General features: G+C 41.5%; 1 long non-coding RNA gene across 7 annotated transcripts in view; it reads left to right on the top strand.

Annotated features, from left to right (window-relative positions):
* The window catches only part of LOC132681662 (uncharacterized), an 87,395-nt gene that overhangs the window by 9,742 nt on the left and 51,062 nt on the right, over positions 1-26,591 (top strand). For 3 of the 7 annotated variants that reach the window (XR_009611187.3, XR_014137823.1, XR_009611184.3), the window contains one exon: positions 7,239-8,006. The exons of the other annotated variants lie outside the window; for them this stretch is intronic. This is a non-coding gene — a long non-coding RNA (uncharacterized LOC132681662). Of the gene's footprint in view, positions 1-7,238; positions 8,007-26,591 lie in introns of those variants that run through there. 7 annotated transcript variants of the gene reach the window in all.

Genomic DNA, 26,591 nt, shown 5'->3' on the forward strand with positions numbered 1-26,591 from the left:
CTTTGCTTATCACGAATATTATGTAGTCACTAAAATAAGGTAAATCTGTGTGCTGACAGCTCAGAGCCTGGAGCCTGCTTCAGATTCTGTGTCTCTCTCTCTGCCCCTCCCCTGCTCAGGCTCTCACTCTGTCTGAAAAAAATTAAAAAAATTTTTTTTTAAGAAAAAAGAAAAAAAAGAAAAGGTTCCGGAGCAAGCTGTATGTATCTAGCTGATTTTAGGAATAAATGAATTTCAGCTTCCCCTGATACTAATGGGTATTATTGCTAATCTCATAGCTAATTATGTAAGAACTAGCACTTCAGCTTCAGTGGCTTTTTTTGTCCTATTCAGGATACCATGGTACTGACTGCAGCCTTTGGGACATCATAGTTGCTTTGTTATTTCGTAGTAGTTTACTTACATATTTGCTTCTTGCATATATCTTATATAAATAAATTCCTTGCAATAAATCTCATATATATGATCTATACTCTCCTATTGATTCTATTCGCTGGTAGAAACATTAATACACATGTCCATGATGTGATGGGCCCTAAATAGTCAATGATAAACAAAAACAAAGATGCAATTTACAGTTTAATATTGGGAGAAATAGTAAGTAGGTAAGTATGTATTTTCAAGTTGTTGTATGCGCCAAGAAGGAAGACAAACAGGTCATTGAATGGAAATTATTTTTCCTAATTTAAACCAGGTAGTCAGGGATGGCCTCTCTAGGGAGATGATGTATCAGGTGAAGTGTGAGATGGCATCAGCCTTGAAACATGCAAAAAGGGTCCTAGGTAGTGGGAACGGTATGTGCAAAGGCCCTGGGATCAGGTGAGTCCTTGACCTCTTCCTGGAATTACCAGATGACTGAAAAGTAATGTTTCTGACTTCTCTCTTGAAACTCTGGTACTCTACCAATCATCTATTTGGCATACCTGCATATATTTGTGTAACCAGTTTTTTGTCTCTCTCCCCTTACTAAATGAAAGTTCCGTAAAGGCAGAAGTTCTGTCTGTTTTGTTTCCCAGGTCTGCTTTCAACTATGTTGAAAAGTTCCTGGTACTTAGCAGGTACTCATAAATATTAAATGAATGAATACTTGAATGCATGAATGCATGAATGCTTGAATGAATGAATGAATGAATGAATGAATGAATAGTTACGACAGTTAGGAACAGTTGCAGGAGTCCAGGCAAAAGGTGGTGATCGTTTGGTTAAAGTGGAAGTGATGAGGTGAGAGAAGGGTCACGGGTTTGAGATACTTCTGGAGTCAGTCAGTAGCACTGGTTGACAGATGAGAAGTGTGATGTAAAAAAGGAAGAAGTCCAGTGGCTCACAGTTTTCCTGCCTAAAAAACAAGGTAGATCGTGATACCAGTGGCAGAAATGGAAGAGTCTGCAGGGGAAACATTTTGGTATTCCCAAAACCCAGCCTACAAGCTTTATGACTATTTGATAAGTGAATGGATGAAATGGTGAATTTAGTTTCCGTCACTGTTTGTAGCCAAAGGCAGCTGCCTTAATGTTCACTGATTTTCAAGTCCTATTTTACGTTTCCTGTTTTTTAATGTGTTTTTTTTTTGTTTGTTTTAATGATGTTTTAATGATGTCTTTAGCTCCTTCGAGGAAAAAAATGTGTTTTTTTCTTTCATCGTATAAAGTAAATATCTTAATAGTTTGAGGAACTGTGTTTGGATGAGCCTATGAAGGACTTCAGACTATAGTGAAATCTAATGAACAGGAAAATTCCACATGCTACGTGTTACCAAAAATACACATTCTTGATGCAATAACTACAGAATGGGCCCATGACTTTGACACACACACACACACAAAAGGTCTCCCTTGGTCTCTTCCTGCTTTCAGGTCAGATATGTGCTTTCACTTAAAATTTTAAAATTTCATCCTGTTTTAGTTTTGCAAAATATCCAAGTTATTACTTTTTTTTTCTCTAGAACAATTTTCCTCAAACTATCCATGATGAATTAGTATTAGCTCAGAGGCAGAGGAACTGGTGTGGAGACTTGTTAAAAAGTGCACAGTCCTAGGTCTTAGCGGAAACTTAATACATCAGCAATTTTGGGTATGGAAACCCAGGACCAGCATTTTAAATAGGCCTACATGATTCTCGAGCACGTGCCCTAAAAGTTGAAGACTACTACAGAAATATGAAAACATAGATTTTTAGAATAAAAACTCAAAGCGTAGTTTGATTTCATTTTCTTGGAGTGTTTTTGTTTTTGTTTTTGTTTTTTTTAAGAGAGAGAGCACAAGTGGAGGAGAGGGGCAGAGAGAGAGAAAATCCCAAGCAGGCTCTGTGCTGAATGTGATCAGCTCGGGACTCCATCCCACAACCCTGGGATCATGACCGAGCTGAAATCAACAGTCGGACGCTCAACCAACTAAGCCACTCAGGAGCCTCTCCTTGTTTGTTTCTTAATACAAATTTATGGCTCTTAAATGTTTATTTATTTTTGACAGAGAGAGAGAGAGAGAGAGAGAGAGAGAGAGAGCATGAGCGGGGGAGGGGCAGAGAGAGAGGGAGACACAGAATGGGAAGCAGGCTCCAGGCTGCCAGCTGTCAGCACAGAGCCCGACGTGGGGCCAAACTCACAGACCACGAGATCATGACCTGAGCCGAATGGGACGCTCAACCGACTGAGCCACCCGGGTGCCTGGATGGCTCTTAAAACTAGCGGTTCTCAAAGTATGGTGCAAGGGACCCCCAGGGTCTCCCAAGACTTTGCATGCAGTCCACAAATCAAAACTACTTTTGTTATAATACTAAGATGTTATTACTCATTCTCTTATGGATGTGCACTGCAGTTTTACAGAGGTTAAATGATGAATGGTATCACAACAAACTGAATACAGAAGCAGATAGGAGGATCCAGCTTGCTTCTATTAAGCTAGACACTAAAGAGATTTTCAAAATGTAAAACAATGCCACTCTCCTCATTAAGTATCTTTTTTGTTTTGAAAAATGCAGTTACTTCTCATAAATTTGTTACTTAGGCTAACACGTAATGCACCATTGATTGTTATTTTAAAATAAATGAATAAATGTTTTTTAAGTTACAGTTTTAATTTCTAACACACCAAATATCAATAGATATAATGCACACACAAAAGCTGTTTGGGATGTTCAGTATTTTTTTAAGACGGTTTTCCTGAGCCAAAAAATTTGAGAAGTCTTGTCCCAGATTTATTTTCCTCTATAAAAGAATCTTAGGGGATCTCGGGGCACCTGGTTGGCTCAGTTGGTTAAGGGTTCGACTTCGGCTCATGTCATGATGTCGGCGTCCGTGAGTTGGAGCCCCATGTAGGGCTCTGTGCTGACAGCTCAGAGCCTGGATCCTGCTTTGGATTCTGTGTGTCCCTCTCTCTCTGTCCCTCCCCCACTCATGCCTCCATTTCTTTCTCTCTCAAAAGTAAATGAACGTTAAAAAAATGTTTTTTAAGAATCTTTGGGGATCTCAGTGGGAACTCTTTTCTGGTTCCTGATCTGCCGTGCATTCCGAATCCATGTGATTTATAACCAACCAACTGCTTGCCCAGGTGGACAAATATATGGTGAAGCTCTTTGTCTATTCAAGAGCAAACAGTGATGGTTTCCATGAAGATAAATAAAAAACTAGAAAAGCAAGCTCTCAGAATTCCATTCAAGTAGCTGAGTCAAGTCAACACTGAAAGAGGAACAGATGGGGCATTATTAAAACAAAGATGTTTTAGGCATGCATAATATGACACAATAAAAACAACATTGTCCTTGAAGCAGGCCTTCTTGGAGTTAAGATTTCTATTTCTTGCTCTCTGTTTGGTCTTGGGCAAGTCAAACCTCTGGGTTGTCGTCTCCTCATCTAAAATTCATGTGTTCATTCATTTATTCACACATTTATTGTTTTTTCTTTTTTTATTCAACAAATACTGACTAAATATCTCCTTGGATCCAGACCTATTAAGTACTGGAGATACAGCACTGAATAATTTTATTTCAGACTGTGAGGTTTTCACCGTATATGAGCATAGAACATCAATGTATTTAAATTATTTAAGTTATTCTGACTTAAAATAGCTCCACATGTCCACAACTGTTTATGTCTTTTGTTTGTTTGTTTTTACATTTATTTATTTTTGAGAGACAGAGAGAGACAGCACAAGTGGGGGAGGGGCAGAGAGAGAGAGAGAGAGAGAGAGAGAGAGAGAATCTCAAGCAGCCTCCAGGCTCTGAGCTGTCAGCACAGAGCTCTATGTGGGGCTCAAACTCATAAACCATGAGATCATGACCTGAGCCGAAGTCTGATGCTTAACCAAATGAGCCACCCCAGCGCCCCTCACAACTGTTTGTCTGTATCCCACTAAGTATCTCTTCATAGCCCTTATCATCACATGACGTTTTATATGTTTCTGTATTTATTTTGGGGGGAGGATACTTATTATCTATCTTCCTCATCAAACCTTGAGTTCCAGGGATGCAGGGACTTTATCTTGTTGACCAATGTGTTTCCTGGCATATGGGTGACATTCAGTAACTATTTGTTGAATGAGTGAAAAAAAAAGGAGGGGAGAGGGAGAAGAGGGTAAGTACATATATGGGGGGAAGAAAGAAGAAAGAGAAAGAAAGAGAATGCAGAGGAAAACAAATCAATATATTTATTGAAAAAAGAAGAATGAGTTGCTGTTAGGTGAAGTTTTGGGGAGACAGAAAGTATTCTAGGTGGCAGGAAGAGCATCTACAAAGACAGAAAGTATGGAATAACAAAGAAATGTGAGTTGTTCAATAAAGACAGCCGAAGGGGCGCCTGGGTGGTTCAGTCGGTTGAGTGTCTGACTTCAGCTCAGGTCATGATCTCGTGGTTCTTGAGTTCGAGCCCCGCGTCAGGCTCTGTGCTGATGCTTCAGATTCTGTGTCTCCCTCTCTCTCTACCCCTCCCCTGCTCACACTCTGTCTCTCTCTCTCTAAAAAGTAAACATTAAAAAAATAATAAAGACAGCTGAAATGTGTGATCCATAGGCAAGGGGAGGCATGGAAGCGATGGGAAGTTCTAATACTCTCTGAATCTATCAAAGAATGAGTGGCTTTCTGTCACCCTTCTACATGACTACCTATATGATGTGGATCTTGACTGATAGACACGGTTTTTGTATGGGAAGGTTGTTAGCTGTTGAAAGGAAAAAACTCCATTTTTTCCCTTCTCCACACTCAATACTCTCACTACTTCACTTCTAGTCCCCAAATGTGTGGAGTTTTCTCTCCCACTGACCAATTCTCCAACACCAGCTGGTGTCCTACATTCAACTTCCTTCTGACACTATCTACTTGGAGAGATCCCACAAATTAAAGGGACCAGGCCCACAAGACTGCCACCTCACTTCAGACACCAACTGCAAGGCTAAGCTTCTGATTGGCTGTAAATTGGAGGGCTCCACGACCTCCTCCTCGGGTGTGGTAATTTGCTGGAATGGCTCACAGGACTCAGGAAAACAGTTTACTTACTAGGCTACTGGTTTACTACACAAGGGATACACCTCAGGAATGGCTGAGTGTAAGAGATGCATAGGGCAAGGTCTGTGGAAACGGGACAGAGAGTTTCCATGTCCCCTTGAGTCCTACCACCCACCCAGCACCTCCACATGCTCACCAGCCCAGAATCTTTCTGAACTCCAAGCTTCATACTTTAGGGATTTTTATGGGGGCTTCCTTATTTAAACACCATTGATGGAATCTTTGGCCATTGGTGACTTAATCAACCTTCAACCCGTCTCCCTTCCTGGAGGTTGGTGGGCAGGCTGAAAGTTCAACCTCTCTATTCACACAGTTGGTTTCCCTAGCAACCAACCCTCTCTCTCTCTCTCTCTTTCTCTCTCTCTCTCTCTCTCATCGAAGGGCTTTCCAAAATCCTTTTCAGTAACATAAACTCAGACACTGTTGAAAGGGGATCTTTGTGAATCACAAAAGACACTCCTTTTACCTTTATGCTCTGGAGCTATTTCAGGAACCAGTATAAAAGAACAAAAGATGCCCTCACTTCTCAGATTACTTAGGAAATTACTAGAGTTTTAGGAGCTGTGTGTAGAAGAGGGAGACCAAGTTTATATTTCTTATAAATCACAATATCACAGGCATCATCTAACAATGTTGATAACATCGTTATTATGATTATGGCTAATGCATAATGAGTCCTTACTAAGTGAAAAGCACTTGACCTATATTATCTTCAAACAACTTCATGAATCAGAGACTATTATGAATTCCCGGTTTCATAGATAAGGACATTAGTGCAGGGAGGGTCTATGGGACCTTCCCAAAATAAGTGGCAGAGCTGAACTATGATGGCAGGTGCCTAAGAAGGCTCTCAATGATCTTTACCTTGGGACATTCCCAACCTTGTGTAGTTTACCCTCATATTCAAATCAGAGCTGATTCTGGGGCACCTGGGGGGCTCAGTGGTTAAGCATCTGACTCTTGATTTCAACTTAAGTCTTGATCTCATGACCAGGCCATGAGATCAAACCCTGAGTCGGGCTCTGCCCTGAGCGAGGAGCCTACTTAAGATTCTCTCTCTCTTTCCTTCTCCCACTCGCATTCTCTTGCTCTCTTTCTAAATAAGTAAGTAAAATAAAATCAGAGTTGATCTGATTACAATCAATAGAGCATGGTACAAGCGATTGTGTATGACTTCAGAGGCTAACTGAACTCAAGGGGCTTGTCACCATCATATTGAAAACAAAGAACTTTGTATTGTTACAAGTAAGGAGACAGCTCTCAAAACACTGTCCAGCTTTGGGGTTTGTACAGGAAGCTTTTATTCAGTGTATTAGGGGCAGGGGGCAGGGAGCCTGCATAGACTCTTTGGTTCAATTGCATATGCCTGGAAGGTCAACATGTTAGTATATACATATATCATGTGTTCAAAAAATGGCTACAAAGTGCCCATAGGAGGAGATCTTATTGTAATGAGCTAAAGGTAACTTCAGGACAAATGAAGGGGACTTCTGTAGAGAGCCTCAATCCAATCTGGCTCAAACTGGCTCATGTAAAGGGCTAAATGGCGAAATACCTGATTGGATGTCTCCTGCTGATTCTACAAAACAAAACACATTCCTTCCCTCCTTTTGCCCCTTGCCCTCCTCCTTTCTGCTGGTAGCTTTCAGCCCTCTTATTTGAGTAACTTCCCATTGTGTCCCAGCTACCAAGTACAGCTTCAACCTTGATCTTTTTTTTTTTTAATTAAAAAAAATTTTTTTTAGGTTTATTTGGAGAGAAAGCAAGAAGGGAAAGGGCAGAGAGAGGAAGAGACAGAATCCCAAGGAGTCTCTCCACAGTCTCTGTAGAGCTCAGTCGTGGGGCTTGAACTCACAAACCCATGAGATCATGACATGAGCTGAGATTGAGATCCGAAAGCTTAGCCAACTAAGCCACCCAGGCACCCCTCAACATTGATCTTTTGAATTGCTCACTTTGGATGAAACCAGTTGCTATGCTGTGGTCAAGCAGTTCTATGAAAAGGAACTGAGATCTCCCATGAAGAGCCAGCACCAACCAAATGAACACCTTGGAAGTGGATTTGCAACCAGAGTCAAGCCTTCAGATGACGTCAGCCCCAAATGTGGACATCTGACAGTAACTTCACGAGAGACCCCAAGCCAGAACTGCCCAGCCAAGCCACACCTAAATTCCTGACCCACAGAAATACATGCGAGAATAAATGATTACAGTTGTGTTAAGCCACTAAATTTTGAAGCAATTTAATATGTAGAAATAGATCATTTATACAATTGGGATCAGAACTCAGATTTGTCTGACCTGAGAACCATATCTCTTATTATTTTTTTCCCCCTTACTACCTATGTTATAAAATAGCTTGTCTTGCTGAGTGTGACTCAAACAGTAGCCCCAGGAGTAAAGTATGGAATCCAGGAGAGTATTTGATTCTAAAACCACACAATATGCCCCAGTTAGAAAGCTAACAATTGTAGCTTCAACCTTCAACTCCAAATAAAAGGTTGTTTTCCTAATTTGTCATTGAGATTGATTTTTGTTTTTTTAAGTTTCAAGGGGCCATCTTGAGTATATGCATTTTTACTGAAGCAGAAGACAATTTTAAATGCTTACTTATACAATGTCACTTATTAAATCTGCTGTGTATATTTTAAATTAATACTATGTAGAATAATGCACTGGCTTAGAAATGTTATTTAACAAATCAACCATTTTATCCATACGTTCCGTATGCATCTTTTACGCCCCTGCTACAAATACCCATGGATCAACAGCATTGGCATGCCCTGAGAACTTGTTAGAAATGCAAAATGCCCCAGACTGCCTTGAATCAAAATAGGCATTTAAAAAAAATTTTATTTACTTTGAGAGAAAGAGAGAATGAGAGAGAGTGTACACTTGCCTGTGGGGGAGGGTCAGAGAGAGAGAGAGACTCCCAAGCAGTCTCTCTGCTGACAAGTGCAGAGCCCGACGTGGGGCTCGATCTCATGAACCATGATCATGGTCTGAGCTTAAAATCAAGAGTGGGATGCTTAACCACCTGAGCCACCCGGGTGCCCCCCAACTACACATTTTAACAAGATTCCTCAAGTTGTCAGTGTGCACACTAAAGTTTGAGATGCACTGATCTAGAGAACCATCTTGCCATCACTTGTGTCATCTGTTTTCCAGAACACATAATCTTCACTGCCATGTAAACTGCTTGCAATATAACATGCTTTGAACCTCCGATGATGTTATGGTGGATACTGCTCATTGCTCTCCCACCAGCCCTTCCCCTTCCCCCTAACTGTGGAACTCCAGTTGTGTTTGGGTAGACCGATGGGCTCCGATAGAAAAAACTCAGCTTCCCAGATTTCTTTGCAGCTAGACTTGACCACATAGCACAGTTTAACTTCTGACCCACAAGAGGGAAGCAGAAATTAAATGCTGGCTGGGTCTTTAGGAAAATTCTTTATGAAAAGGGAACTCTGTTTGCATGCCCTTTTTTGACTTTCTCTTCTAGTCCTAACCCTTCCTTGTATTTCTGCCCGAAATGTGGATGAGCACCGGGGGAGGTGGAGCTGTTGTCTTGTAATCACAGGGACTAAAAACACACAGTGGAGCCGGGGAAGGAAAAGTGAAAAGGAGCCCAATGGGTTGGCTGCCCTGCCTCATGTGGATTTAGTCTGCTTATGTCTGAACTTCTTGCCATGTGGAAGGAATTCAGTCCTTTTTTGATTAAGCCATTGTAGTCAGGCTTCTGTTACATGCAGCTGAACACAATCCAGAAGCAAGTCACAAGCCCATGTTCACATAACAGCAGGCCCGTATTGTTCCGCATTCCTTCTGTAGGTGTGTACTTCCCTGCTTGCCAAAATTTAACCCCTCACTATACTGCTCTTAAAAGTAATTTTGGGGGCGCCTGGGTGGCTCAGTCGGTTGGGTGTCCGACTTTGGCTCAGGTCATGATCTCACCGTTGGTGGGCTCGAGCTCGCATCGGGCTCTGTGCTGACAGCTCAGAGCCTGGAGCCTGCTTCGGATTCTGTGTCTCCCTCTTTCTCTGCCCCCCCTCCCCTGCTCAAGCTCTGTCTCTGTCTCTCTCAAAAATAAATAAACATTAAAAAAACTTTTTAATTAAAAAATAAAAGTAATTTTGGGGCCCCTGGGTGGCTCAGTCAGTTAAGTGTCTGACCCTTGGTTCGGCTCAGGTCATGATCTCATAGCTCATGAGTTGGAGCCTCATGTCCAGCTTTGTGCTGACAGTGTGGAGCCTGCTTAGGATTCTCTCTCTCCCTCTTGTAGCAGGATTCTTGCACAGAGAGTCGTGACACCGAGGCTTTTCTTTCCAGGAAGCAACTTAATTCCTGCTGGTACCACCCAGATGGGTTCGTACCCAAAGAACTGAGCCCTTAACGCCATGTGGCCATTGTTTACTTCTTTGTCTCCCACGTACAATAACACACAAACATGTAGTCTGATTAAGTGGTCTCATGTTACAAGGCCACGAGGGCTGTTGTCAAGTACACAAATAGCAAGGTTGCCTTGAGGTTTGTTTTTTATTTCCTTTCCTTAGGGAGGGTACCCTAACACACTCTCTCTCTCTGCCCCTCTCCCACTCACATTCTCTCTCTCAAAAATAAATTTTAGAAAAAAGTTTATAGGAAAAAACAAAACAAAAACAAAATAAAACGTTGTTTATAAGAATGTTTAATTGTAACTGTGTGGTGATATACCAGGAATAATGACAAAAGCTATGTTAATTTATTTTCTTCCTTTGATTTTAACTGAGTCGATCAGGTGACCTCTATAAGCAGCCAAAATTAGCATGGCTTGAGCGCTTACCCAAATAATACTTTGTTTTCCAAAGTGGAACAACTGAATTACGACTTTAAAATAGAAAAACTTCATGAAAGCTTAAATGTAAGGCAACTTCCTCTTTTCTGATAATCCTTAACTTCTACTTAGGCATCGAGAAGCATCAGAATAAATCTGGGTATCTGGTATTCTGAATCTAGGTACGGTCAATATTATGGAGGTTGACCTGAGCCCTTAAGGTCTTCTCTCTTTCTAGCCAGGGCGGCTTCCTTGGGGATGGGAATTAAAGGTAGAGTTAAAAATGGAAAAATGCTAAACATTAAATTTTTTTTTTTTTTTAAAGTAAGGGGGTACTTGGGTAGCTCATTCGGTTAAGCGTCTGACTCTTGGTTTCAACTAAGGTCATGATCTCATGGTTTGTGGGTTCAAGCCCCGTGTCAGGCTCTGTGCTGGGAGCATGGAGCTTGCTTGGGATTCTGCCTCTCCTCTCTCTGCCCCACCCCTGCTCATGCTGTCTCTCTCTCTCTCAAAATAAATAAACATCAAAAAAAAATTTTTTTTTAATGGAAAAATGCTCTTGGAGTTTGGGATAAAAATCCTAAGGCAGAGGGAGATTTCTAGAGAAGCAGTTGAATTCACTTTATGGGCACAAGAGCCCTATTTATGGTGTGTTTTGAAACATGGTGTAGAAGAGGCTGGATCTTCATTTCAACATAAAGTGAACTGAACTGAAAATTCTAGAAGAATGGGAGTTTCCTCCCAGAGACTGGATTTTGGGTTTCCGGAATAGCATGACATGGGACTGCAATTATTCACTTGGGTGTTAAGAGACAAGTTGACCCTAGAACACTGGAGGTTTGGAAAGGACTGAGGTTTCATCTGGAAAATCACCTAGCACATGTGTCTAGCATATGGTAGATAGCCACCACAGGCTTGTCAAATGTGAACACATTCATTCGACTATGCCCAAGCTAGGTTCGAAACAGTATAAAAGCTTATCAGGAATATAAATCAAAACAACGGTCCTGTCAAGCCAAGTGTTCTGTATAAATCTCCAGAATTGAATTCAAGATTCCGAACAAACACTTAGCGAGCCTCTGCTTTGTGCCACGCACTGTGCTCGGAATTTTCACGTGCATGTTCACCCACTCCTTGCAACAGTCCTTGCCTTAGAGGTTTCCTCTGCTCAGTTGGCTAAAACAGAAGCCCCACTGCTACACTTGGCAAGGTCCTGTGTTAGTCAAGCCCAGGATGTTCTGCCCCTGCAGAGGAGCTGACCCGCCGGCTCTGAGCATGTATTCCATGTCTCCCTCTCCCCACAAGGCTTCTGGGTAAGAGTGAATTATTTGTGGGGCGCCTGGCTGGCTCGTTCAGTAGAGCATGTGACTCTTAATCTTAGGGTTGTAAGTTCAAGCCGCACATCGGGTGTAGAGATTACTTAAAGATAAGAAAAATCTTTAAAAAAAAAAAAAAAAGAAGAATGAAAGAGTGCCTGGGTGGTTCAGTTGGTTAAGCATCTGACTTCAGCTCAGGTCATGATCTCATGGTTCGTGGGTTCGAGCCCCACATCGGGCTCTGTGCTGACAGGTCAGAGCCTGGAGCCTGCTTCTGGTTCTATGTCTCCCTCTCTCTCTGCTCCTCCCCTGCTTGTGCTTTGCCTCTCCCTCTCAAAAAAATAAACATTAAAAAATTTTTTTCTAAAATATTGAATTGTTCAGTTCTCTGTAAGGCTGTGCATTCCTACTCAAGAACTACATTTACTGGAAAACAGGATGGAGGTTCCTCAAAAAATTAAAACTAGAACTACCCTACGACCCAGCAATTGCACTACTAGGTATTTATCCAAGGGGTACAGGTGTGCTGTTTCGAAGGGACACATGCACCTCCATGTTAATAGCAGCACTATCAACAATAGCCAAAGTATGGAAAGAGCCCAAATGTCCATCGAGAGATGAATGGATAAAGAAGATGTGGTATATATATATACAATGGAGTATTACTTGGCAATCAAAAAGAATGAAATCTGGCCATTTGCAACTACGTGGATGGAACTGGAGGGGATTATGGTAAATGAAATTAGTCACAGAAAGCCGCATATCATATGACTTCACTCATAGGAGGACTTTAAGACACAGAACAGATGAACACAAGGGAAGGGAAGCAAAAATAATATAAAAAGAGGGAAGGGGACAAAACATAAGAGTCTCTTAAATATGGAGAACAAACAGAGGGTTAATGGAGGGAGTGTGGGAGGCGGGGTGGGGTAAATGGGTAAGGGGCATTAAGGAATCTACTCCTAAAATCATTTTGCACTATAGGCTAACTAACTTGGATATAAATTAAAAAAATAAATTAAATAAAAATAAATAAAGTAAAAAAAAAAAAAAAAAGACTACATTTATGCCTAAAACGACTAACACCCTTCACTAATTCCACATCTTTCCACTGAAAGAGCAATAGCATATTAATTTCACCTGAATTTACATCTCACTCAGGGGAATTAGTTCTCATTTAACAGAAAAACTGAGGTAAAGGGGGACTAATCCCAGATTATAGTTAGATATTGTAGTTTAAAAAATTTGTGTAATGTATGACACTGATGTTTCTCAAATTTAAGAATTATATTAACTTTATTAAATTATTTTGTAATTTAAAAATAATTTTAATGTACGTTTTAATTTAAATTTTTAAAAGTTTTTAAATTAAAAAAATTTTAAAATAATATTAACCTTTCCAAGGGGAAAAAATTCTCATAAAATCCCAAGACTAGACCCACTTACCTCAGTGGGAGAAACACTACTTTAATAAACAAAAGTTGTTAGTATCCAAAATATACCAAGAACTTATAAAACTCAACCCCCAAAAATCCCCCAAATAATCCAGTTAAAAATGTGCAGAAGACATTTCTCCAAAGAAGACATCCAGATGGCCAACAGACACACGAACAGATGTTTATTGTCACTTAACACCAGGGAAATGCAAATCAAAACCACAATCAGATATCACCTCACACCTATCAGAATGGCTCAAATCAAAAACATAAGAAACACGAGGTGTTGGCAAGGGTGTGGAGAAAATGCCACCCTCTTGCACTGTTGGTGGGAATGCACACTGGTGCAGCCACTGTGGAAGACAGTATGGAGGTTCCTCAAAAAATTGAAAAAACAACAACCCTATGATCCAGCAATTGTACTACTGGGTATTTACCCAAAGAATACAAGAACACTAATTCAAAGGAATATATGCACCCCTGTTTATTGCAGCATTATTTACAATAGCCAAATTATGGAAGCAGCTCAAGTGTCCAATATATATATATATTATATATTATTATATATATTATTCAGCCATCAAAAAGAATGAAATCTTGCCATTTTTAAAACATGGAAGGAGCTAGACAGTATAACACTAGTAAAATAAACCATTCAGAGAAAGATAAATACCATATGGTTTCACTCGTATGTGGACTTTAAGCAATAAAACAAATGAACAAAGGGGGGAAAAGAGACAAAAACAAAAAAAGAACGAAAGTCTTCTACAAAAGTTTTTCAGGTGTGAATTATCACTACAGATGGATTATTTCTTTATAACCAGTAAGATGGTTTTTATACTCTTCTTTACAATGGAAACTCCACATTAAAATTCTTCACCAAACTCCCAAGCCTTTAAGATTTGAGTAGGTCCCTCCCACTGCCTCCCAGTATGGGAAAATGTATGCCCAACCACAAGATTATTTCTATACAAAACCATTTCCAATCACGTATGGGACTTTGGAGGCCCTGACAGGGAAGGTACCATGCAGATTTCCTTCTATGTGCCCTTAAGGGGGAAATAACCCAGCATAACGCTTTCAACTTAGTCCCTGTAAAATATAGTTAGTCTGCATTTCATCCTCTGGGTTTGCTGGGTGTGTTGCACAAGCTTTTGAGCCACATTTGCATTTTCAAGCATCAGATGCCCTCTGGGGTAGTTCTCTCACATGAAGATGCCCATTCTATCAGTGGCCAGTGTTGCAAGAGTGCCAAGGCCTTGGGAGAGCTTTGTCCTCTGAGGCTACTGGCTGCCCAGAAATCTGCGTTTGTGATGACATGTGGTTGTATGCCATATGGTGTCGCAAGGGGTCTGGGATCCTTTCCTGTAAGAATTCAGCAGAATTGTGTTACAGTGTCCATGGTCTCAGGAGATGCACTCAGTACTGACAAATGAACGGGTGACCTTCTGAAAAGCCCACATAGAAATGGGGCAAGCCACGGAAATGAAGGCACGGATTTACCCATTGAGGAGCAACTCAAGGGAAAAATCGGCCGGGATTCCCCACCAAAACCTGGTGATTCAAAGGACTCATCGTAGAACTGTTCCAAAATGTTGGACAGAACTTTCAGAGTTATATTTATTAGCAGTTCCATTTGGTTCCTATAAAAACTGTTGCTTCAACAAGACTGATGATTAAACATCTCATAGAAAATTTGTTATTCTTATTACCAGAAGGAACAGCATCGAATCTGTGATGATTTTCAGTGGTAGGATGACAAGTGATGTTTTTTCTTTCCTGCTTCTATATGTTTCCTGTGCTTTCCGAATGAGCTCTCATGATGCAAGAGCCAGGATTTAGACTCAGACAGGTGGCTCCACTATCTAATGCCCACCTGGCCTTGGGCAAGGTACTAATCCCACTCTATTTCATTTCCTTCTATAAAATGGGGATAACAGCACTAATAGTGTCTGCCCCCATGAGGCTCTTATGAGGATTAAATAAGACAATACTGGCACATAGTAACTACACCCAAATCTTAGCTGTTATTCCGATGCCTACTAGCCTTCACTGATCCTAAAACTCACTTTGTTTCTCTTTCTAACTTATTACTTCCTACTAATTAGGATGCATCTTTACCTTGGATGGAATAAATGGCTTACCGGGCGGAATTTTTTTTTTTTTTTTTTGGTAAACTTGGTGATACATAAAACAGAAATGCATCATTAGCTGATGGTATTACTTTGTGTTGCATGAGTAGTTATTTCCCATTGTTGTATTTCCAGTAAAGGATATGAGGAAATCGAATTTAGCTCTGATACTTCTGGCCTCTCAGAAGCAGGAAGTACCTCCCCAACCAAAGGGTATGGCAGAAACTGGGCTGAAGAGACTCCTTTCTTGCCTGGTCCTCATGAGACTGCAGTTTGGAGAGGGCGAGTTGAATGCAAAAACATGTTTGCAGCACACCTGGAATAATAGATAAGAAGGAGAATTGACTTGGGTGGCAAAGTGGCAGTATTAGAAGTTTTAGGTGAAGCTGGGTTGCACAGATTTTTGACCACGGTGGTTTCATATAGTAAGTCTGAAAAATTGTACAATTAACTTTTAACTGCTGCACATAAGTGAGCATCTCTTTCTCTTGTGTATTTTATTTTTGTTCATTTTTTTATTAAAATTTTTTTTAACATTTATTTATTTTTGAGAAACAGTAGTGGGAGAAGGGCAGAGAGAGAGAGAGGGAGACAAAGAATCCGAAGCAGGCTCCAGGCTCTGAGCTGTCAGCACAGAGCCCTATGCGGAGCTTGAACCCATGGACTGTGAGATCATGACCCGAGCCAAAGTCTGATTCTTAACCGACTGAGCCACCCAGGCGCCCCTGTTTTTGTTTTTTTTTAAATGTTTATTTATTTTGAGAGAGAGGAAGGGAGAGAGTGCTAACGCTCTTGCAAGCAGGAGTGGGGGGAGGGGCAGAGAGAGAGGGGAAGAGAATCCCAAGTAGGCTCCATGCTGTCAGACACTTAACTGACTGAGCCACCCAGGCTCCCCAATCCTTGTGTATTTTGAACTTGCTGGTTACTGCTGCATATGAGGCTCTATTCGCAGGCCAGTGGTTGTCTTTAATGGAGGAGAACCCAGCAAACATATGAGGGCCACAGTTGGCCTCAGCAGACAGCCACGAGGGGGCTGGTGAGCAGGCAGGCACTGAACTTATTGTCCTCAGCAAAGGTACTGTCCCCAAACGGTGGCTTGACTATGCAGGCTGTAGCTGGTCCTTGGGTTACACAGGCGCGTGTGCTCTGGCCTCCTGGGCTTCTGGCAATATCAGTAGGTCTCAGAGGGATTAAAAGCTGGAGGAGCGGAGGCAGCCATCCAATTTTAGGAAGACGATTCTTTGGCCGTACTTTTAAAGCAGCGTTCTTCAGCTGCTTTGAAGTGCGAGCAGCCGAGTTGTGCGTGTGTGTGCGCGCACGTGCCGCAGAGTCTCAACTGTGCCAGACCTTCTAGGGAGCACCGGCTGCGCTGTCTCAATTCCATTCTGCATCCAGGCCCAAGGAGTGATCTGTGAAGGGGCTAACCTTGGATTCACAGGCCTGGAGCACAGATGCAAGAATTTCCCTAACCATGTGATCTTAATGTGGCTCAAATTAGAAGGCAAGGTTCTGGGGACTAGCGGACCAACAGCAAGAGGTGGTACAAACAGCCTCGATGGCCAAAGACAGAAGAGGTCCGCTCTTATAAGAATGCAAATGCTGGGTGCCTGGGTGGCTATGTCTGTTGAGCGTCTGACTTCGGCTCAGGTCATGATCTCGCAGTTCGTGGGTTCCAGCCCTGAGTCGGGCTCTGTACTGACAGCTCAGAGCCTGGAGCCTGCTTCGGATTCTTTGCCTCCCTCTCTCTCTGCCCTTCCCCCACTCCTCTATCTCTCAAAAATAAACGAATGTTAACAAAATTAAAAAAAAAAAAAAAAGAATGTAAATGCTATGTAACTGGCTGGGGCTGGCCTTCAATTCACATGGGGTTCTAGTGAGGAAAAATGTATGCTCCAAACTATGAAACCCATGTAACTTTGTCACTATCCAGCTAGCACACACTTTTCATGGTTCCCTGATTCTGATTCTCCAGTGGCTATTTTACAACTTTGTAAGTTGCAAATAGTGGAGGGCAGTACCAAAGAATTCCTGTCTACGGTCATGGGAAGGATCTTACGCAAAAGCCAGGTTTGTATGCGTTTGTATACTCATTTCAACACTGCTTACTCTGTAAAAATTTGTGCTTCCTTGACTTCTTTCTCTCAGCCAGTTGTCTGCCTCTTCCATTTAATCTAGGAGTTATATAAAATCTTTAAGACCTGTTCATTTTATATCTGTATGTCAGTCGTGTATTTGCTTCTTTTCAAAATATCTTTTAACACTAGAAACATGGAGTTTATAGGAGGAATGAAAGTTTAGAAAGTTTTCAATATATTGGATAGGAAAGAAAGACATCTTAAATAAGACTGAGGATGCCACCAGGTCACATTTCTAGACTTTGCTGAAAGCAGCAATATCTTAAATGCCCTCCTGTGACAAAAGACAATCTGCGCAAGTGGATTTTTCTCCCAATCTAGAAAATTCATGAGTTGCAAAACTAATTTCCTGCCAAGAGACATTTCCCAACTGATTTGAAGATCACAGAGCACAGATTTTGGACAAGTGGAAGAAATTCTGGCACATTGTTGTAGCTCAACCCAAGGAGGTATCCTCCTCTTTTTCAGTGCCACTGAATTTCTACAGTGATCCTTGCCAACTCTCTTTGGTTTAAACTAAGTACTGAGTCCAGGGAATGTAATTTGGCTCTGGGCTAACTGCCATGGGGACTGGGGATTGAATCATTTTCTAAATTTGGTAGATGTGGGGCCAATGCTAGGGTAATCTTATGTGTCCTACTAATGATTAACTCTAGACTTTTTCAAGGGTGGTTTGTGAGAGATTTAGCATTAAGTGGTACCCCTTCTTACGAACTACATTAATTATGGCAGGGAGCAGCCTCAGCTATAGCTGCTGGAAGAGTCATAACTTTACTGAAGATGGAGAATCCATCTCTCAAGACTGAATAAAATAAGAAATTGGAAGGGGTATATTGTGAACTTTAATGTCTTTGAACTTTCACACTGAAAGGCAAGGGAAATTGATTCTGGACTTTTAATTCCTTTGAACCATAGTGGCTTTCTATTTGCCTTGTAAGTAGGGCTTAGTGTGTAGACCTCAGTTGTTCTTTGAGAACTGTTACTGGAAGGGAGTTTATTTTTTTTTTTATTTTTTTTATTTTTTTAAAATTTTTTAACATTTCTTTATTTTTGAGACAGAGAGAGACAGAGCATGAACGGGGGAGGGGCAGAGAGAGAGGGAGACACAGAATCGGAAGCAGGCTCCAGGCTCTGAGCCATCGGCCCAGAGCCCGACGTGGGGCTCGAACTCACGGACCGTGAGATCGTGACCTGAGCTGAAGTCGGACGCTTAACCGACTGAGCCACCCAGGCGCCCTTGGAAGGGAGTTTATATTCATACCAATATGTTGACCATTTTTGGTTGGACTATACTCACATTGTCATTTCCTATCATTGTGAACCACTAACAGACTATGTTGGACAATGAGGCTGCTCAGAATTTGTGATGGGAAACAGAACAGGTTGTTACCTGGTAGAATTGGGTAGAAAGTGGCCTTGGTCTTAATCTACCCAATGTATTGTTCTGATGCATTTATGAGCCTTCTGGAGGCTAAATCAAAACTGCCCATAGGTGGTCCCAGCATGCTATTCAAAGCGGAAGGCATTGGTATTGAGTCACTCACGGGACTGCTGCTATTTTCCCCCAAGCAGGTGGCTGCACCTCAGGATTAATGGCTCATAGAGCACAAAACTAGAGACTATGTTTGGGAAACACTCCTGATGTGTCTTCCTTGTGAAAGACAGTCATTAGGTAACTCTCCACTCCCTCACTTAATCAGATCCATGAGTTCGGAAGGAGAAAATGGGCCTGCATAGCGTAGATTATTCATTTTCCCCTCCTCCCGAGGGTGAGCTGCTAAAGAGAACATGCACCTTCCTCTTCCTTGTACAGAGGACAGCCCTGTCCAGTGCTGTCGGGAGAGGAGCCATCTAATTCTGGTTCCGGTATCTGGAAGCCTCCTTGTCCATAGATACAAGCCCCCTTAGCCATCATCAGCACCAGCATCAGCTTTATTAGTAATAAAGGTGATGTTGGGATCACATCCAAAACAGGCCCCACACTGACAACAGTGAGCCCGATGTGGGGCTCAAACTCACAGACTGTGAGATCATGACCTGAGCTGAAGTTGGATGCTCAACCGGCTGAGCCACCCAGGCGCCCCCTTTTTTTGGTAACTTTATTTCAAAACAACTCAAGGAGAAGAAGGGTGTCATTTTTGGACTTTCCTCAAATCCCTATATTGTACATTCATATTTTTCATGGTTAATACATTTTATTTAAAAATTATCTCTTAATTATTCAAAACAAACCAATCACATTCCAAAGAGTAAATGGGCTCTACTGAAAAATCCTGGGCTTTTCCCATAAATGCATGACCTTGAGTGAATTTGGGGAGTCTTTGTTTTGGGCTCTCTGTTTCAGCTACTTTGATGTCTTGTGATTTATCTCTTGGGGGACAGCTCAATTTCTGATGTGTGACTATACATCCTGATTTTTCTATGATAGTCCTGATGTCCTAGAGTAATATATTCATACTCTTCTCTTTCATTCTCAAAATTATTCCAGATAGAAGAGATTAAATGGTCACCATACAGGGGCGCCTGGGTGGCTCAGTCGGTTGAGCGTCCAACTTTGGCTCAGGTCATGATCTTGCGATTCATGGCTTCGAGCCCCGCGTCAGAATCTCTGCTGACAGCACGGAGCCTGGAGCCTGCTTCAGATTCTGTCTCCCTCTCTCTCTCTACCCCTCCCTCACAGTCTGTCTCTCTCTCTCTCTCAAAAATAACTAAATATTAAAAAAAAATTTAAATGGTCACCATACAGATGAATGACAGCATCAACAAGACTAAACACTATATGCTAATTTCTTCTCTAAATGATCCATGGATTAGAATTCTACTTAGGTTCCTAAAAAATTAAAAAGAAAATGTGAAAACATAAAGTCATGTTTCATTCTAAACATTTCTAGATTTGTCTGCCCAACAGAACACTGAGGTGGAAGAAAGAAAACTACTATTAATACCCTCTGTTTACATTGCTCTTTGTTGGATACCTTCACGTTTACCAAACCTGTTTAATCCTTAGGATAGATATAATTCCCTTTTACGTGAAATGAGTCTTCGAGAATTAGCTCACAAACCTCAGGGATGACACAAGAAAGGGAAAGAAAAGTTTTGTGCTGCAGGTGGATTCAGACCAGATTCTTTCATTCCTTTCCAACCACAATGTGCCTCTTCTTGGTAATATTATAACATCGTCCTCACACTTGGTTAAGGGGCAGAGGTAGGGCAGGAAAAAAAAAGCCTTAATTTAATTCTGAAATATATGGAGAGCTTTGATTTGAGGAAGTGCTAAATATTATATCATGGCTTTAGTTAACTATAAACCCTACCTGACTAATTACTGCTCCATTTTCTAAGGTCTGTGGCTTTGAAGAACATTTTCACACATGTAATAAAGTAAAGGAATGGAAAATTATGGGGAAAAAATGTGTCTTTAACCATTCTGGGTGTATCGAAGAATGTAAGCCTTCATTTGGACAAGTGAAGGTTTAGACACAAAATCATAGGATTCTGAGGAATATGGGATAGCACTCTGTCCATACATAAACATTAAAAAAAATGTATTGGTATGCTAGGGCTTAAACCATTTTGTTTTTTGTATACTGTTTTTTTCCCTGTGGTTTTTTCATTTCTGTTTCCTTTGTCTTGCCTTCCTTGCCTTTCAGCATTTTTTGGAAATCCATTTGGATTCATCCAGCATTTTTGGAGTATATTTCTATTACAGATTTTTTTCATGATTGTTCTAGTTATAACATTACAGGTGCGTAAATAATCTTAGTCTACTAGTGACAACATTTTATCAGTTCTAGAGAAGTGTAGAAATTTTACTTCCCTTTGAGTCCTTCTAGTTTCTTCCCTTTATAATATAATTGCCTTAAATACTTCCTCTGTAAACAATGAAACACAATGTCTTAATTTTTGTCATATTTATGTCAAACATAATTGAGGAACTCAAGAGAAGGAGAATGTATTGTATTTACCCATATTTGTACCCTTTCTATTGTTCTTCCTTCTTCCCTGATCTTCCAAGATTCCTCCTTCTTTCATTTCCTTTCTGTCTCAGGAACTTCCTGTCGCCACTTTTTAAGGGCAGGGCAGTTCTGCGGGTGACAGATCCTCATCCTTTTCCTTCATCTGACAATGTCTTGATTTCTGCGTCATTTCTGAAGAATGTTTTCCTGAGTATAGGAGTCTGGGTTGACAGTTCTTTTAGCACTTGAGAAATATTAGCCCCTTCCTTCGGGCCTCCAGGGTTCTGATGGGAAATCTAACATCAGTCAAATTGTTTTTCTTTTATTGGTGAGGTGATGCTTCTTTCTGGTGGATTTCAAGATTTCTCCTTGTCTTTAGGTTTTAGAAGTTTGATTATGATGTGTTGTTGGGGTTTTCTTAAATTTTTTTTTTAACATTCGTTTTTGAGAGAGAGACAGAGAGAGACAGCATAAGTGGAGGAGGGGCAGAGAGAGAGGGAGACACAGAATCTGAGGCAGGCTCCAGGCTCTGAGCTGTCAGCACAGAGCCCGACGTGGGGCTTGAACTCATGGACTGCGAGATCATGACCTGAGCCAAAGTCGGACACTTACCAACTGAGCCTCCCAGGCGCCCCTGTTGTTGGGGTTTTCTTTAGGTTTATTCTACTTAGAATTCATGTAGCTTCTTGACTGCTTACACATAGATGTGCTTCTCTGTCTTGCCAAATTGGGGACATTTTTCAGCTATTATCTCTTCAAATGTTAGAAATTTTGTTGTAATCACATAGGTCCCTGGAGCTCTTTTTTGTTTGTTTGTTTGTTTTCCAGTTTATTTTCTCTCTGCAGATCACATTGGGTAATTCTATTGTTCTGTCTTCAAGTTTACTGATTCTTTCCTCTTTCTTCTTCATTGTGCTGTTGAGCCCATACATTGAGTTTTTAATTTTAGTTATTGTATTTGTATCTGTAAAATATCTATGCGGTTTTTCTTTATGTCTTTTTCCCCCTGAGACGTTCTCTTTTTTCCATTTGTTTCAGGTATGTTTGTGAACCTCATTGATGAAATTTATTTATTTTTTTAATGTTTATTTATTTTTGAGAGACAGAGAAAGTGCAAGCAGGGGAAGGGCAGAGAGAGAGGGAGACACAGAATCCAAAGCAGGCTCCTGGCTCTGAGCTGTCAGCACATAGCTGGACATGGGCTCGAGCTCTTGAACCACGAGATCATAACCTGAGCCAAAGTCGGGTGCTTAACTGACGGAGTCACCCAGGTGCTCCTCATTGACACAATTTTATAAAAAATTTCTTTTTATTATGTTTATTTTGAGAGAGAGACAGACATAGTGGGAGTGGGGGAGGGGCAGAGAGAGAGGGGGACAGAATCCGAAGCAGGGTCCAGGCTCTGAACTGTCAGCACAGAGCCCCATGCAGGGCTCAAACCCACAAGTGGTGAGATCATGACCGCCGAAGTCAGATGCTTAACCGACTGAGCCACCGAGGTGCCCTCTTACTGATGCAATTCTATGATAGCTGTTTTAAAATCCTTGTCATATAATTCAAGCAGCATTTGTATCATCTCGGTATTGGCATCTGTTTATTGTTTTTTCTCATTCAAGTTGAGATCTTCCTTATTTTGGTACAAAGGGTCATTTTCTTAGTGAGTATTTTGGACTTTTGAGGTATTATGAGACTCTGGATCGTATTTAAATCTTCTGCTTTGGCAGACCTCTTCTGACATCACACCAGCAGGGCAAGGGGGTACTGCCCATCACACCAGCAGAAGAAGGAAGGAGGTGCTGGGTCGGGTTAGAGATCTAGGTTCTTAGTTCAGCCTCTTTTGATGTCTTCAGGACAGGGAGAGGGCACCTCATTACAGCTGGGTGAGGATGGAAGTCTAGGCTCCCTATTTGGACTTTGCTGACAGGATTGGGTGGGACTTCAGTTTTCTCCATGGTGTTTGGCTGAAGTTGGGTGGTCATTGTCAAAAATTTTCCATCTTGCAGGAAATTTTCCATCTGGGTGGCTCAGTCGGTTGAGCATCTGGCTTTGGCTCAGGTCATGATCTCTTGGTTCGTGGGTTTAAGCCCTGGATTGGGTCCTGTGCTGACAGCCTGGAGTCTGGAGCCTGCTTCAGATTCTGTGTTTCCCTCTCTCTCTGCCCTCCTCTGCTCACACTGTGTCTCTCTCTATCTCAAAAATAAATAAACTTTTTAAAAAAATTAAAAAAAATTTTTCCATCTTGCCAGGCTGGCCCTTTCTTGGTCCTTTGGCTAGAGAATAAAGGCTTTCTCTGGGCTTTATTTTTTTCTTTGTCTGTGCCTGTTGGTGTTTCTGGGTTCCAGGCTCTTCCGGCACCCAGTCCAGAGTATGCAATGCAAAAGAAAATCCAGAAAATGCACTGCCATGTTTTTTTCTAAGGTTTCAAAGTCTCTGGCTGATCTCTTTTCTTCTCTCAATCTCTCCAAGTATTCTTATGCTTTTATTCTGTATAACGTACAGGGCTTTAGCTATACCTAGAGGCAAAGACTGGAAGAAGTATGTCCATTCTATCTTGTAGCTATAATCTTCTAACTCATTTTATGCACTCTTATGGTCCAAATATTTTGAAAAAACTCTGAGCTCCAGAAAGTTCTATTGCCAAGGTGGAAATGTGGATCCCTGTGTCAGCTGGTTCCATCAAATATTTGTATACCTTTGTGTATGTCATTGTGTAGTGTCATTGTGAAGGGATATTAATTTAGGAGAAGATTTACATTGACTGACTTATCTTGGTCAAATTTGCCTTTTCTTTTCCTTTCTCTTCTTTTCTTTTCTTCTTTTCTTTTCTTTCTTTTCTTTTCTTTTCTTCTCTTTTCTTTTCTTTTCTTTTCTTTTCTTTTCCTTCCTCTCCCCCCCCCACCAACCCCACCCTAGAGAATGTGAGCAGGGGAGGGGCAGAGAGAGAGGGAGAGAGAATCCCAAGCAGGCTCTGCCATATCAGTGCAGAGCCCAGTGCAGGGCTCAATCTCATGAACCATGAGATCATGACCTAAGCTGAAATCAAGAGTCAGATGCTTAACCCACCGAGCCATGCAGACGCCCTTAATTTGTCTTTTCGAATTGCATTCTGCCAGGTTACTTTTGGCCACGTTTCTTTCTTTTGCCAAATCATAGGCAAAGTTTAACTTCCTGAGTGAGTATTGACTTCTTTTCCTAATTGGTGAAATAATTTCAGAGACGTTTGCTTTGGATTTAGCAGTGAAACTGAAAGATGACCTCAGCTGCCTCCATTTTGATCTCAAACTTTCTAGCTGGTTTCTCCTTCCAACTTGTCTCTGGGCTCAGGTGGAAAATCCTGAGGGAAAGCATCCCCTGATGGAACTGAAACTAACCCTTTCTGTAATAAGGGCTTCCCTGAGCCTGCAAGACCCCACCTAAGGTTGACTCCGAGACAGTGATCAATTTGCCCTTCACTGCCCATCTGCAGGTACACAGCCACCTTCACCCCACATTCTCCTTATATAAACCTGGAAGTATTTTCATCTTCCCACTGTTGGCCTTGCTGAAGTACATTCCTTTCTTGTTTCACCACCCCTCATCTCTCTGCCTTTGGATTTTGTCAGGGGCCAGTGGCTAAACCTGGTCTGTTTGGGACCCTGGGGCCAGTGCTCTTACATCTCTGCTCCCTGGCTACCAAGCCGCTTTCTCTAATCTCACAGCTCATTTCCAATATGAGCTCCATTGACAGAGTTTACCTGTGAGGTGTGGTTGCTGAGTAAATTTCAGGATGTTGTAAATTCCTTTTCAAGGGAACTTAAATCTCATTGTGAGTGATGTGGGTTCTAGAGTAAGGCAGCTCCAGATTGAGAACCTAGAGTATGTTCCTGGAGGGAGTCACCAGAGTGGAGGCTTTGGCTAAGGGGATCGAGGAAGAGCCCAGGGGATGACAAAGAAAAGGAGAGAAGGGTGTGGTATAAGGTGTGGGAGAACCAGTGTGTGGGTGAAGCCCCAAAGGTTAGAGAAAGGCCACCCAAAGTGGTATATTCCTGAGAGCTAGTCACGTGACTGACTTTGCCTATCAGGGTGGCAGAAGCCAGGGATTTTGTGCTGTATTATGAGAATCAGATTAACTATGACAGGAATTGCAAACTCAGATGGGTACAGGGACCACGGTGATGACATGGTTATGAAAACTATTTCCCTTCCTTCTTAGCTCTACCATAATAAAGTCAGTAACTCCAGCCTGATTATAATTAATAAAACACTACAGAGGCTTCCCGTGTCACCCAGAAATGATAGATTCCTGTCAGTAGTCTACAAGACCCTTTTCTTTCTCTTCCCTGCTATCTCTCTGATCTCTTGTGTATTCTGCTCCAAACGAGAATTGCTGTTTGTTGAGGATGCCATGTCAACTCCCTTGTTTGGGCAGTTGCCTCTGGCTAGAATGCTCTTCCCTGAGTTGCATATATGGCTCGCTCCCTTATCCATTCAGGTTTTTTTTCTCAAAAGTCACCTCTCATTTTCCAAAGAAGACATCCAGATGGCTAACAGACACATGAATAGATGCTCAACATTACTCATCATCAAAGAAATACAAATCAAAACCACAATGAGATACCACCTCACACCAGTAAGAATGGCTAAAACTAACAACTCAGGAAGCCACGGATGTTGGCGAGGATGCGGAGAAACAGGAATCTTCATGCTCTGCTGGTGGGAATGCAAACTGGTGCAGTCACTCTGGAAAACAGGATGGAGGTTCCCCAGAAAGTTAAAAATAGAACTACCCTACAGCAATTGCACTACTAGGGATTTACCTAAAGAATACAAAAATACTGACTTCAAGGGGCGCATGCACCCCAATGTTTATAGCAGTATTATCAACCATAGCCAAACTGTGGAGAGGGACCAAATGTCCATTGACTAATGAATGGATAAAAAAGATGTGGTATATATAAATATAATGGAATATATCATCAAAAAGAATGAAATCTTGCCATTTGCATTGATGTGGATGGAGCTAGAGTGTATAACGCAAAGCAAAGTAAGTCAGTCAGAGAAAGGTGATTACCATGATTTCACTCACGTGTGGAATTTAAGAAACAACACAGATGAACACAGAAGAAAGGGGGAAAAAGAGGGAAGCAAATCATAAGAGACTCTTAACTGTAGAGAACAACCTGAGGGTTGATGGGGGGTTGGCCTACATGGGTGTAAGGTATTAGGAGGGCACTTGTTATGACGAGCACTGGGTGTTGTATGTAAGTGATGACTCATTAAATTCTAAACCTGAAACCAGTTGTACTGTATATGTTAACTGGCTAGAATTTA

This window comes from Panthera onca, chromosome A1 (genome assembly GCF_046562875.1).
Source record: "Panthera onca isolate mPanOnc1 chromosome A1, mPanOnc1 haplotype 2, whole genome shotgun sequence".
NCBI classification, from domain to species: Eukaryota; Metazoa; Chordata; class Mammalia; order Carnivora; family Felidae; genus Panthera; species Panthera onca.